Genomic DNA, 13,268 nt, shown 5'->3' on the forward strand with positions numbered 1-13,268 from the left:
ATGACTTGGTGTTTTGTCGTCATCATCATCATTCATCCCCATAACGGTCGGAGGAAGGCAATGGCAAACCACCTCCGCTAAAACCTTGCCTAGTACGGCGGTGCGGGTCTCCCGCATCGTTCTCCTACGCTCCGTCACAGAGTATGGGAATTAATCATCATCAGGAGAGCTCAATTACTTCGAAAGTGGACTAGTTATTTTTTGTCGCCTGAGTAGCAAATCCATCAAAGATATTTCAACCTTTTAAAGCTGCTGAAGTGCACTATTGGCGTTATTATTGTGAAGTGGAAACGCAAAGCAACAACCACAGCTAAACTGAGACCAGGCAGACATAGTGGATTGAAGCACAGGGACCGCAGAGCATAAAAAATCGCATGTAATCAGCTGAAGGAATCTATCGTGAGTTCCAAAGTGCTAAGAGTCCAGCTAGTACCACTGATGATGCGTAAGGAGTTAAAAAGAAAGGGATACAATCATCGAGCAGCTAGTCATAAGCCACACATTTCTGTAGTTGGTTGGGACCAAACAACGAGGTCATCAGTCCCATCGGATTGGGTACATTACAAGAGAGGCGTTGTGCATCACGGAGAGATTTTTCTATTGAAATTTCGGGATAGCACTTTTCAGGAGTAGTCAACATATTAGTTCCCTACATAATCTCGTGTATTGACCTCGAGGAGGAAATTAGATAAATTAGTCAATACAGAGGCTTACTGACAATCATTCTTCCCACGCACTATTCGCGAGTGGAACAGGGTTGGAGGGATCAGATGGTGGTACCGAAAGTACCCTCCGCCACACACCATTAGGTGGCTTGCGGAGTATGACTTCTTAAATAATAGAACCCAGTACGTTGTCCTCGATGGTGAGTGTTCATCGGAGGTGAGGTATCATCTGGAGTGCCCCAGGGAAGTGTGGTAGGTCCGCTGTTGTTTTCTATCTACATAAATGATCTTCTGGATAGGGTGGATAGCAATGTGCGGCTGTTTGCTGTGGTGTACGGGAAGTTGTCGTCGTTGAGTGACTGTAGGAGGATACAAAATGACTTGGACAGTGTTGTTGATAATTCTTCCGGGTTATATGGCCGTGGTCCATGGAATACTTCTATTCCTAACGTTTCGTCCAATACTACGTTGGACAACCTCAGAGGTATGGCTGGTCCTGTTGAGTCCTGCCGACTGTCGAGTCGGGCGTCGGAGAGCGGCCTAAATACCGAGGAAAGAGGGCGTGGTCTAGCTTGCACATAGTAGCAGAGAGAAAACTAGTCAAAGATAAAATGTAACTATCGATAATAGTCCGTCATAGATAAAAATCACTTATCGATTGTGTAACGCCACTTGTCCATATCTCGCTTAATTTCAAAGCTTCTTCTTTTCTATTAAAATTAACTTCATGTTTATAAATTTCAATAGCCTCCCTATACAGTCGTGGATAATAGTTCGTGGTAGCACTTGAAACTGTGGTTTCAGAAAACTTAACTACATGGTCACCGGACTGAAGTGCATGTTCTGCAACGGCCGATTTATCTATTTTACCCAGTCGGCAAAGACTTTTATGCTCCTTTACCCTCGTATTCACACTTCTTTTCCTAGTACCGCAGGTACACGGAATTTAAGACACGCCGCTAGATGATAAAGGTGGTCTTCTATCTTTAACAGAACGAAGTACTTGTCATATTTTTCTGGTAGGTTTGAATACCGGTTTCACTTTGTTTCAGCAAAATTTTGCCTATTCGGTCTGTAACCTTACAAATGAAAGGTAAAGACACCGTGTTCTTCCATTGTTGTGTATCATCCTTGTCCTTTGGCCTGCTGTAATTAGGTCTTAAAACTCTATTAATTTCTTTGTTTTGAGTACCCATTCGTTTCGAAGGCCTGTTTCAGATGATTCAGTTCCGTATCCAGATGTTCCGGCGTACAAATCCGTTTTGACCTGCCCACTAAACTTTTGATTACACCACTTTTTTGTTGTGGGTGATGGAGTTCTTATGTAAGTATCTGTCAGTATGTGTGCTCTTCCGAAACACTTTGTTTTAGACTGCCATCGGTCTGTCTCATGACTAACGAGAAACGAAATAGCCTGGTCTTTTTCCACTTCAATGGTAAACTGAATTTTAGGGTTTATGCTATTAAGATAATCAAAAAATTCGTCTAAGGCTTCTTTACCGTGTGTCCAAACCACGAATGTTTCGTCTACATAACGATACCAACAACATGGTTTCTTATTTGCTTTATTGAACGCTAATTGTTCAAATTTCTCCATGTAAAAATTGGCAATCGCAGGGCTCAACGGGTTACCCATGGCAACACCATTTGATTATCTTCGTGCGGTTCTAGGCGCTACACTCTGGAGCCGAGCAACCGCTCCGGTCGCAGGTTCGAATCATGCCTCGGGCATGGGTGTGAGTGATGTCCTTAGGTTAGTTAGGTTTAATTAGTTCTAAGTTCTAGGGGACTGACGATCTCAGAAGTCAAGTCACATAGTGCTCAGAGCCATTTTTTGAACCATTTGCCTGAAGCAATTTAGGTAAATCAGGATGGCTGGACGCGGGTTTGAACAGTCGTTCTCCCGAATGCGAGTCCACTGTGTTAACCACTGCGCTACCTCACTCCGTCTTCTGTAGTCAATGCTAAGCGATGCTGGAGATGGTGTAGAACGACGCCACTGGACAGCGGGTGACTGGAAACGAGCGATTTGGAGTGATGCATCACCCTGTACCCTGTGGATATCCGATGGAAGTGTTAGGATTTGGTGAGTACGTGAGAGAAAGCTACCTATCATGTGTAGTGCCAGCAATGAGATACACAGGTGGTGGTGTTGCAGTATAGTGTGTTTTTCGTTGTTAGGGTGTAATCCCTAATTGCGCTTCAGAAACCTCTAAATGGGACGGATATGAACCCAGTTTACAGCGTTCTTTCCGCGTACAGTAGAGGAACAGTTCGGAGACTGATTGTTTGTATAAACATGGCAACACACCCTGTCATAAGACAGCGTATGTGAGGCAATAGTTTGGGGACAGTAACATCCCTGAAATGGACTTGCCTGTCCAGCGTCTCGACCTGAACACAATGGAACATTGTTGGGAGGAGTTAGAACTCGACTTTCCCCATTCCCCAACGCCCAACATCACTGCCTTCCCTGGTTTCGGCTCTTGAGGAAGGAAGTGCTGCCATTCTTCCAGTCACCTTGAGGCATCTCACTGAAAGTTTCCCCAGCAGAGTTTAGGCCGTCATAAAGGGGAAGGGCGGACACATCCCATATTAATGTCCACTAGTAGGTGTTCTGATAATTTTGATCGGGGATTGTATAGCGGTAAAGGACTTAATGAGCCCGTTTATTCCAGAAAGTTGCAACACAAACGTAGTATTCAGTCTCCATTTACTTCTATTTTCTGTGGATTTTAAATGCCAGTGTGAATTGTCGCCTTATTATTTATGGTAAGTAACAGAAGGGCGTAGAGAAGTTAGTCGGTTTTCATAATAATCGACAATCTTAAAGCTGTGAAAACCTTCAGAGCTTATTGTTTAATTCCAACGGCTACAGAAACTAAAAAGCGGAAACTGAATTCCCATCCATACATGCGTTGCGTACCTTTTCCATAGATTTTTGAAGTCCTTCCATGCTCACGACGTGAAAATTCTTCGCCAAAGGCCGTAGCCGATTCTCTGTGGAGATGCTGTTAGGCCTGAGTGTGTGCCACGTTCTATGGCACGATCAGTTACATGCTGTGCATGTCAGCATCAGCTGCCCTGAAGCTTGGAAGCATTCACAACGCACCGCAGCACATGTAAATGCACTGAGGCGCTAAATTCTAGCGGTAGGCCGCTAGCGGTTCGTGCTTTACCATCCCATCCCCTCCCCCCCGCACTCTGTCCCATGTATATAGCAGTGCCAATATTCTGTAGTACCGTCATACCACCGGCGACTAAGAGGAACTGGAGCAGAGAAATAGAGGGCTGGTCGGACTTTAATCCTATTCATTATTACTCTGACCACAACAGATGCTGCACACAGATGTTATTAGCGCCAGCCGTTGGAAGAAAGGCACGATTACATGTTACCCAACAGCAAGAATTATCCGATGAGTCACTCGTCCTATCACCACAGTCGCCTGCAAGATAGTGACAGTTCATTCCTGAGGCGTTATCTTAGCAAGTTTTTCGTCCATTTTGTGTAGCTAGATATTGCTCGTGGTGCCAGATTAATGAGTTTGAGATCCCTTATTCGATATGGCTTTGCTATTACATATTAAGCTTCCGATGTTGCCCTTCGTTTTTTTTTTTTTTAATCAAGTTTTTGCACTGACGAGTGCGTATGCTCTCCGTGAATGATTTGTAATGCATTAATTGTTGTGGCCGTTAATTATTATAAAACTCGTGTGGCAGCAGACTTCTAAAAGGCGTAACAGCGGGCCAAGTTACAAACCAACATGATGGTTTATCGAAACAAATTAATATCTGACACGCGAAGATGATGTGCCTCGGGATATGTACGGCTGTGTGTCTCGGAGATTTGTATCTATCGCCGGATTTTTTAATGGAGGAAAGTTTATCATAAGTTGGTTCAGTTCTAAGTAGCTTACGGAGTGGAGCCTTCATGTGAGAGGAGTAGCAGGAGGGAAAAAGACAGCTGACACCATTTAGACATTGGAACAAAGCTGTAACAGGAAAGTTTGACTGATGTGACGGACAGTGTGCTCTGAATAAAAATCTGAACACAGTATATGAAAATTACGTACCTTTAAGCTATTTGAGTTCACCAACAAACGACTTACGTCCGTATATCCCGTACAGCTGTAAATGACATGTTTCAAACAAGTCACAACGTGAACAGAAACAAAATGATAAACGAGGAAAAAGCCGAAGAATCTGTGATATAACGTGATTGCACAATGTTGGATACTAAATTATCTGTTAAAATATTACAGTAATATCTTTATAAAAACGATTTTAACCATATTACCAGAATAAGAACAGGCGGTTCCGAAATTTCTGTCTCCAATGACCTTGTCACTGACGAGACGTTGTACGCTAGTCTGCCTTTCTTTCTTCGAAATTTCTGCCCTCAGAACCGGTAACAGTAGTTGCGAGCGACATATAAGCGACGGATGTGAACGTCACGGTATGAAAAAGATAATAGGTTTTTTTGCTCTGCTGTTACAATAGGAGTCTTTTGAAACTTGTGAAGCTAAATTACGGCATCCCTGTCAATTTTGCGACATTGTAGAGATACAGACCGCCACATGCAGCTGTTGAGTCGCAACGTTCTATCTGTCATTTCCAGTATCTCTTTCTTTTTTTCTCCCAAGCCCCCTGTCTCACTGAACTAGGTGTCGCAGAAGTAAGACGCTGAAATCCCATTTGGGAGCACAGCGGTTAAATCTCCGTCCAACCACACTGGTTGAGATTTTTCGTGGTTTCCCCAAATTGATTGAGGCCGATTTCTGTCCGCGTACTTTCCCAATGCGAGCTTGTACTGGGTCATTAACAAGCTTGTAGTCGGCGTAACGTTAAAACATGATAGTCCTCCTTTGCCCTATTTCGTATTTTTCGTCAGTGTTAGTCATAAACAAGTATAAGAGAACTTTGTGTAAGCAAGCCTGCCCCCACTCTCTCTCTCTCTCTCTCTCTCTCTCTCTCTCTCTCTCTCTCTCTCTCTCTCTGCCACAAACTGGAGCCTGCAGCTGCCTCCCTGCAGCCATTGTTTGCTGTCCCTGGTCCTTGTATAGCGAAACGGCCGGTCTCTGTAGGACTTCTTTTTCCGGTCGGGAGGTAAGCTGAACCTTCCCCCTCCCACTCCCCCACTTTCCCTATACGTGCACTTCCTGCATGGACAGTCGTTCGTTCTGGATTCTCTACAGAAGATACCGCTCTGCGCTGACCTACGTTCCGGCTCGACCCATATTCTCTCGTACTTCTCCGTAAATTATTTCTCAGCTCTGAAATCAGTTTTGTCTTCAGTGCCTCGACTTTACCGCTCCTGCGTTCCTTTCGGACGTCACTAACTCCAGATGAACTACCCCTGGACCAAGAGACTGATTCCCTTGCTGTTTTTCTCTGCCTCGTGATGACTGGGTGTTGTGTGCTGTCCTTAGGTTAGTTAGGTTTAAGCAGTTCTAAGTTCTAGGGCACTGATGACCATAGAAGTTAAGTCCCATAGTGCTCAGAGCCATTTGAACCTTGCTGTTTAGTGCCTTATTTCCAATCAGCAGCCAATACCACCTAAAGCAAGACGCTAGCTAGCTTATGAGCACAACAGATATTTTTTTTTTCCCTATGCAGCGCACTGATTTGATATAATTAGTGTAGGGGGTGCTAAACGCTGAGGTCATGGGCGCTCTGAGAACACTGATGCACGTGGTAAATCTATGATGATTGTACTAACTATAGTTTCAAAAATGTTCTGACAATTTGCAGCTAAAATCTTGTATGAAGAATTATATATTTAGTTTTGATAACGAAACTTTGTACTGTGAAGTATACCCTATGATAAAACTTTACAGCTATGTGCTGGACCTAGGTTCGAAACTAACTAATCCTTTGCCTTTGACGGGCAACGATAAAACAATTGACCGAGAGATGTGTGTGGACAGATCGAAGCTCTGAGTCGTGGTAATGAGTCGTACTCGGATGTTGGTAGAAAAACAGTCTCAAGTCGTTTAGCGGTCCAAAATTCAGTTTTAACATCAGGATCTTTCATCTCTTCAGAAGTTTATATTCAGAATATGACAGGGCCGACGAAGTTATTCTATTGATTTCCAGTTCATGCTACCATAGCGCACGTCAACTTTGCACCATTTAGTAACAATACTCTGAGTAAACTGAAGTTTTTTTTCCTGTGCAGTCTGTTTGATCGTCCAGCAATGTACAGTGATGAGCATAGCTCGCAGAATGCCAAGAAATAACAAATTAAATGATCGTATGTCGTCATTTGCCGGGAGATTCCATGCGAGGTTATGTGGCCTTCTAGGGTAAGTCTTTTTTACTTCACAGCACTTCGGCTACTTGCGCGTCTATGATGAAATGGTGATACGAACAACACCCAGTCCCTCAGCGGACAAAATCTCCGACCCGGCGGGGAATCGAACCTGAGACCCCTGCATGGTAGTCATCAGCACTGACAACTCAGCTACGAAGATTGTACAGAAAATGACACACTAATACAAATGATCATAATATACGCCCTTTCGTTTGTATTGCTTTATGATGAGCGTTTTAGTATCCATTTGGTCGGTATGCAAACGACCGCTCTTGGTTAAGACACTAAGAAATTGATGTCACTTTCTAGTAGTTCGGTAACTGTTCCACATCGAAGTTCCTGTGTGAAGGTAAACGTGTAACACCTCAAATTATTCCCTTTGCAGTAATTGCTATGGTACTCTCAATTTCTCAGTTGATGCTTCATTTCACTTTCAAGCGAAATTTCGTGCATTACATGGAACAGGTACCGTCCAATGCAAGGAACTCAGTCTTTTTTTTAGTAGTGTTCTCACCTTCCGTTGTCTGATTAATCTGACTACTCAGACCGCACTTCACTGATTTTATTACTTTTTCAGATTGTCCATTCATAGAACTTTCTGTCCCGTCATCAGCTGTGCCTTGAAGCAAATGTATTCCCTCTTCTACTTGTTAACCTTCGTTTTCATATTCCTTTGTCCCGCTCAGGAGCAGGATTTCCATGGTTAGGAATGGATTTGGCGTGGCTAATTTTAGGGGTGACCGGTTGCCCCTGCTGTCGCCACCTCAGTACACCACTCCCCTGGGACGGAATATGTTTCCCCAACCGTCTGCGAATAATATTCGTGTGAAAGCGAGCGAAAGTTTTCTAAAGGTTTGAGAATCCTATAACTGAGGCGGGAATTAAGGATTTATAATTCTGACCGCGCCTGTCTAACGGATAAAGGTATCGGACAGTAATTTTGAATATGGTGAATGTAACAGAAAAACTAAACAGGCTTTAAATTTTGGGGTTTAATGGAAGTAATAAATTTCATGTATGAATGAAAGAAATGAACGGTCGCCAGCCCAATTAGGCACATTAATTTGAAAATATATGTTTAAGAAAAGTGAATATTAGCTGTTAAAATGACTTTCGTTAAAATTCTCTTTGAATAGCACACATAATACAAACTGACACAGGGCACTCTGAGCTGTGAGTAGCAGTAGTTACCAGTTATGCACCTACTAGTAATCGTAGAAAGCAAAATCGTAACAAACTCACACTAATAAGAGCTATACTCAGTGTTGTTACTTGGATCATTACTGAAATGTTCCTGCAAGAAGCGCAGAACTAAAATTTGCCAGGAGGGACTTCAGACTTGTCTGACACATAAATACCACAATTAAAATAAATAATACCACAATCACACTGTTTATTCTCCCATTTATAAAAAAATAACTGATTTCCTTAGTAGTAATAATAGTCCATCTATCTTTTTAATATGTAAAGACTATGATGGGGACCCATAAACTGCTATTGTATCACTAGTCAAACTTCAGTATTTCAGTAGCAAAGGTCACTTCAACTAAATTTGATTCTTAGCTTCACTTGAAATAGTTTAAGTTTTTATTTTTCAATGCAAATTATTCAACACTGAGCTCAATTAACTTAAAGAAAATCGTTCATGATTATAATAAAGGTTAAATTATGTTTCAAATAAGTTTAACTTAAGTGTCTTTTTCATCACTTGCGAAGCAGGTGTTTTAGACAGTTCATTTACACAGTCTTGCATTGAATTTTTGCAAAACGATGCTTTGCAATAAACTGAGATCACTTTAGCAATATTTTAACTAACTACAACTCTTGCTAATCCTTGCACATTAGACAAACATAAATAAATCACTAATTCATTTGAAACAGGATACTCGGTTTTCTGAACATTTAGGAGAGGATCCTGCATAGGTTCATGATTAGGGCAAAAGATATGGTTCTAAACACAGTTCGATTGCACTTGGATTATTATTAAATCATTCACACAAATTAACTGGTCCATGTTCTGATACATAACTGTATGCATGAACTTGGTGTGGCAGTAGCGAAGTAGTGGTGGCAAGCGACGTGGCGGCAAACTGTACTCACGGCTCTTGATGTGTGAATGCCCTTTGCAATTTCTTCTTGGCGAAGGATTTTTAATGTGTTAGAGCCATTCCTTATTGCTGAGAGTACCATGCAACAGCTAAAGGCACATCCGAGGTAAAATTCCTAGCAAAGCGGTTTCCAATTGCCTCCCTTGGCACATACGATGTGTACCGTGCAACGGCTAGGCGCTGACTGCGTACCGTTCCCACCAAGGAGCCGCCCAGTTCGACCGCCAAAACCACCTTTTACATCGCGCCAAGCCACTTACGTTGCGGAGAGACTTCGCTACATATTTTACATTTAACAATACAAGTGCCCTAAGCATGAACCAGTTCCCGATATACAACGCTTTTCTTTATAAACATACATATAATTTAAAATTTTATTATTTTAACAAATTGGTTTTCTTTGTTCATATATGAACAATCACGATACTTTAAATTTCCTGTCACAAATCATTGACCTTAACTAACAAAGAACACACACTCCATAATCGTAGATACACAGTTACCTAATATAAACATGGTAGTAATCGACAGGCGCGCACCTCCCCGTCTAACGCCCGCGGCTGTCCGGGCAGGTCCATCAAACTTACGTACACCGATTGAAAATAAAGTCTCTCTTCTGTGGAATCCGCCTATAGATCTTATCATTCAGGCTGCATCAGACATAAAATGAAAAGCTGCAATGTCACCTTTTCATCTCACCACTTACAAACTGAATAACATTTTATTGTCGGTGTAGATTGCAAGTGTTTATAATGCTATGGCCGATTTTGGTTCAATCTAACCCTTTTCAGATATGAATGTGGTTTGATTGAATCATTTCCGGATATAACATTCGTAATATATTGCGCGTAGCAGTTAAGTTAACGAGCCACTTCTTCTAAACACCGTACTTGTTTCCCATTGCGACGTATATGTTTGAAATATGGCTCAAATGTGTTTACAACCTTCCTCGATAATGATGCAAAAGTGTGGCGCCCTGATATGTCACCCTCGGTATCGGCGCCGCTTCGGAAGGCAAGTCGTCAACATGTGCGAAAAAAAAAAGGCCAGAGCTCACAAGTTCATGTGAGGTGTAAGGTGGTTTAATGATGTCATACTGGCGCCAACTTTCGCCATAATTCTGCCCAACGCCACTGTGGACTTGTCACAAGATGGGAAGGACGTCGCAATCCCTCTTAACCATATTTCACTGCCGGCCGGGGTGGCCGAGCGGTTCTAGGCGCTACAGTCTGGCACCGCGCGACCGCTACGGTCGCAGGTTCGAAACCTGCCTCGGGCATGGATGTGTGTCATGTCCTTAGGTTTGTTAGGTTTAAGTAGTTCTAAGTTCCAGGAGACTGATGACCTCAGATGTTAAGTCCCATAATGCTCAGAGCCTTTTGAACCATATTTCATTCCTTCTTTTGAGCCCTCCGCAATGGAGGTTAGACCTGCGACGCCTAGCGTTTAAATCACGAGGTTTTCTTATGTGTGGCCGAGGAAAACACTTCAGATACACCGCTGCTCAGAATCGAAGCGACAAGACTACACCGAGCGAGGTAGCGCAGTGGTTAGCACACTGGACTTGCATTCGGAAGGACGACGGTTCCATCCCGTCTCCGGCCATCCTGATTTAGGTTTTCCGTGATTTCCCTAAATCGTTTCAGGCAAATGCCGGGATGGTTCCTTTGAAAGAGCACGGCCGATTTCCTTCCCTAACCCGAGCTTGCGCTCCGTCTCTAATGACCTCGTTGTCGACGGGACGTTAAACACTAACCACCACCACCGATAAGACTACAGGGGGCGGCATGAAGGACGTCAATCAAACCATCCCATCCCTTGAGGCGTTAATTGCCACATATTTCTCGGTCGGAAACGACACTCTGCAATAAGCAACAGGACGACGTTCTTTGCAATCTTAGACGCTTTTGACACTCCACGAAGTCTGCAACTTCCCTCTACAGACATCGTGGGCCTGTTACTACGTTGAATGTGATCACACCCCTTTGGAATGCAGTGCTACCGCGGTTTTTACTGTGGTATACGTGGTGGAATCTGTAGCGACTGTACAAAACAATTCGACGAAATCTGAACGCGATACGAAGTAGTAAAGAATGCTTATGGATTTTAAGCCCCTCTGTTTTTCGCTCCCCTGCGGCGTAATCACGGAGGGGTGCGACATTGACAACCCCCGCACCCTACTTCAGCAACACCACCCGCCCGTGTTTGTCGACAGTTTATAAACGCACCTGTACAGACAAAACCCGCGAGAGAGCCCTGGCCGCCTACTAATAGGCCTGCAGGATCGGAGGAGTGTCAAGGACGCGAAACGGGGGGGGGGGGGGGGGGGGGGTTGAAAAAGCATGAGCACCATTGGCTGCTTCGCATCACGTTCACCTTTCGTCGAATGATTTTGAACGGTCCCTAGAGGTTCTACGTTGTACACCAGAGCAAAATATTGTTGTCGCTGTGGACTCCACAGGGGTGCGATCATGTTCATTGGGCTTGCAGACCAACGATGTCCTTAGAGAGAGGTTGAAGCGTCCGTACGGATTTTCAAGAACGTGTCCTCTTGCTCATCGCACTGCGAGCTGTTTTCGACCCCGAAATGTGTGGAAACACCGCAAGGGCATGACTGGTTTCATTGCGCCCATTATGCCACCCCCTGAGGCCTTTTCGTGTCGATTCTGAACGACGGTGTGTCTGAAACATTTTCCTCGGTCAGAAATAAGAAAACCGCGTGATATAAACGCATTGTCAGCCGTTGTGGCCGAGCGGTTCTAGGCGCTTAAGTCAGGAATCGCGCTGCTGCTACGGTCGCAGGTTCGAAACCTGCCTCGGGCATGGATGTGTGTCATGTCCTTAAATTTGTTAGGTTTAAGTATTTCTAAGTTCCAGGAGACTGATAACCTCAGATGTTAAGTCCCATAGTGCTTAGAGCCATTTGAACCATTTAAACGCTGGGCGTCGCGTTTGTAACCTCTATTGCGAAGGTCTCAAAAGGGTTGAAATGGGGTAAAGTGGGCGTGCGATGACTTTCCCACCGTGTGACACGTCCACGGTGTGTTTGGGAAGAATTGTGGTGAAATTTGGTGCCAATATAATTTCGTTAATCCCTCTTACACCTCACATGAACTTCTGAGCTGTGGCCTTTCCTTAGCATGTGTCAACACCTTGGTGTCGCCGTGTCCTAGGGTGACGTCGCAGAGCGCCACACTTTCGCACCATTACATACGAAGATTGTAGGCACCTTTCAGACAAATTTCAGACTTATACGTCGCAATAGGAAACAATTACAGGATTTCGAAAAAGTGATCTTACAATTGTGTTGCCCAGTGTGTATATGCCAACGGTCTTGCCGCAGTGGTAACACCGGTTCCCGTCAGCTCACCGAAGTTAAGCTCTGTCGGGCATGTCTAGTACTTGGATGGGTGACTGTCCGGACTACCGAGCGCTGTTGGCAATCGGGGTGCACTCAACTCTTGTGAGGCAAACTGAGGAGCTACTTGATTGGGAAGTAGCAGCTCCGGTCTCGGAAACTGACATACGGCCGGGAGAGCGGTACTGACCACACGGCGTCTGGTCAGTACCCCTTGGGATTTCGTGGCCTGTTCGGGTGGAGTTTTTTTAGTGTATATACAATCTGCACGAACAATAAAATTTTGTTGTGCAGCGGATTTTCTTTAAGAGTGAGTGTCGTTGTTGAAGAAACAATGTCGCTTAAATCCAAAAGTGCGCCTGAGTGGCCGAGCGGTTCTAGGCGCTACAGTCTGGAGTTGCGCGTCCGCTACGGTCGTATGTTCGAATCCTGCCTCGGGCATGGATGTATGTGATGTCCTTAGGTTAATTAGGTTTAAGTAGTTCCAAGTTCTAGGGGACTGATGACCTAAGATGTTTAGTCCCATAGTGCTCAGAGCCATTTTCCTCTTCATTTTAACAAATTTTCTGTTCTGTCATTTAACGGCAGACCTGGATGCCCACTCACAACTCCTGACGGCTCGACCTGTATATTGTCATCGTAAGCCGGATGCAGTGACCTTCTTCCCTCTTCCCTGCCCATGTACAGAAAGTTACTTGGCCTGCCTTCATAATGTGTAACTTTCTTTTTGAAGTCCCCGCGTAGATTCCCACATTAGACGTACCTTATCCTCGACTTATGTACTCAAATTTGCAGGCAAAGATGATGATTATGATGAGACAGCA

At 44.0% G+C, this 13,268-nt stretch overlaps 1 protein-coding gene and 1 pseudogene across 12 annotated transcripts in view; both read left to right on the forward strand.

The window, feature by feature from the left end:
• The window catches only part of LOC126297562 (formin-binding protein 1), a 336,009-nt gene that overhangs the window by 44,188 nt on the left and 278,553 nt on the right, over window positions 1-13,268 (forward strand). The window lies entirely within an intron of this gene.
• Window positions 12,411-12,528, forward strand: LOC126299849 (5S ribosomal RNA; annotated as a pseudogene).

The sequence above is a fragment of the Schistocerca gregaria genome, chromosome X (assembly GCF_023897955.1).
Source record: "Schistocerca gregaria isolate iqSchGreg1 chromosome X, iqSchGreg1.2, whole genome shotgun sequence".
Classification (NCBI taxonomy): Eukaryota; Metazoa; Arthropoda; class Insecta; order Orthoptera; family Acrididae; genus Schistocerca; species Schistocerca gregaria.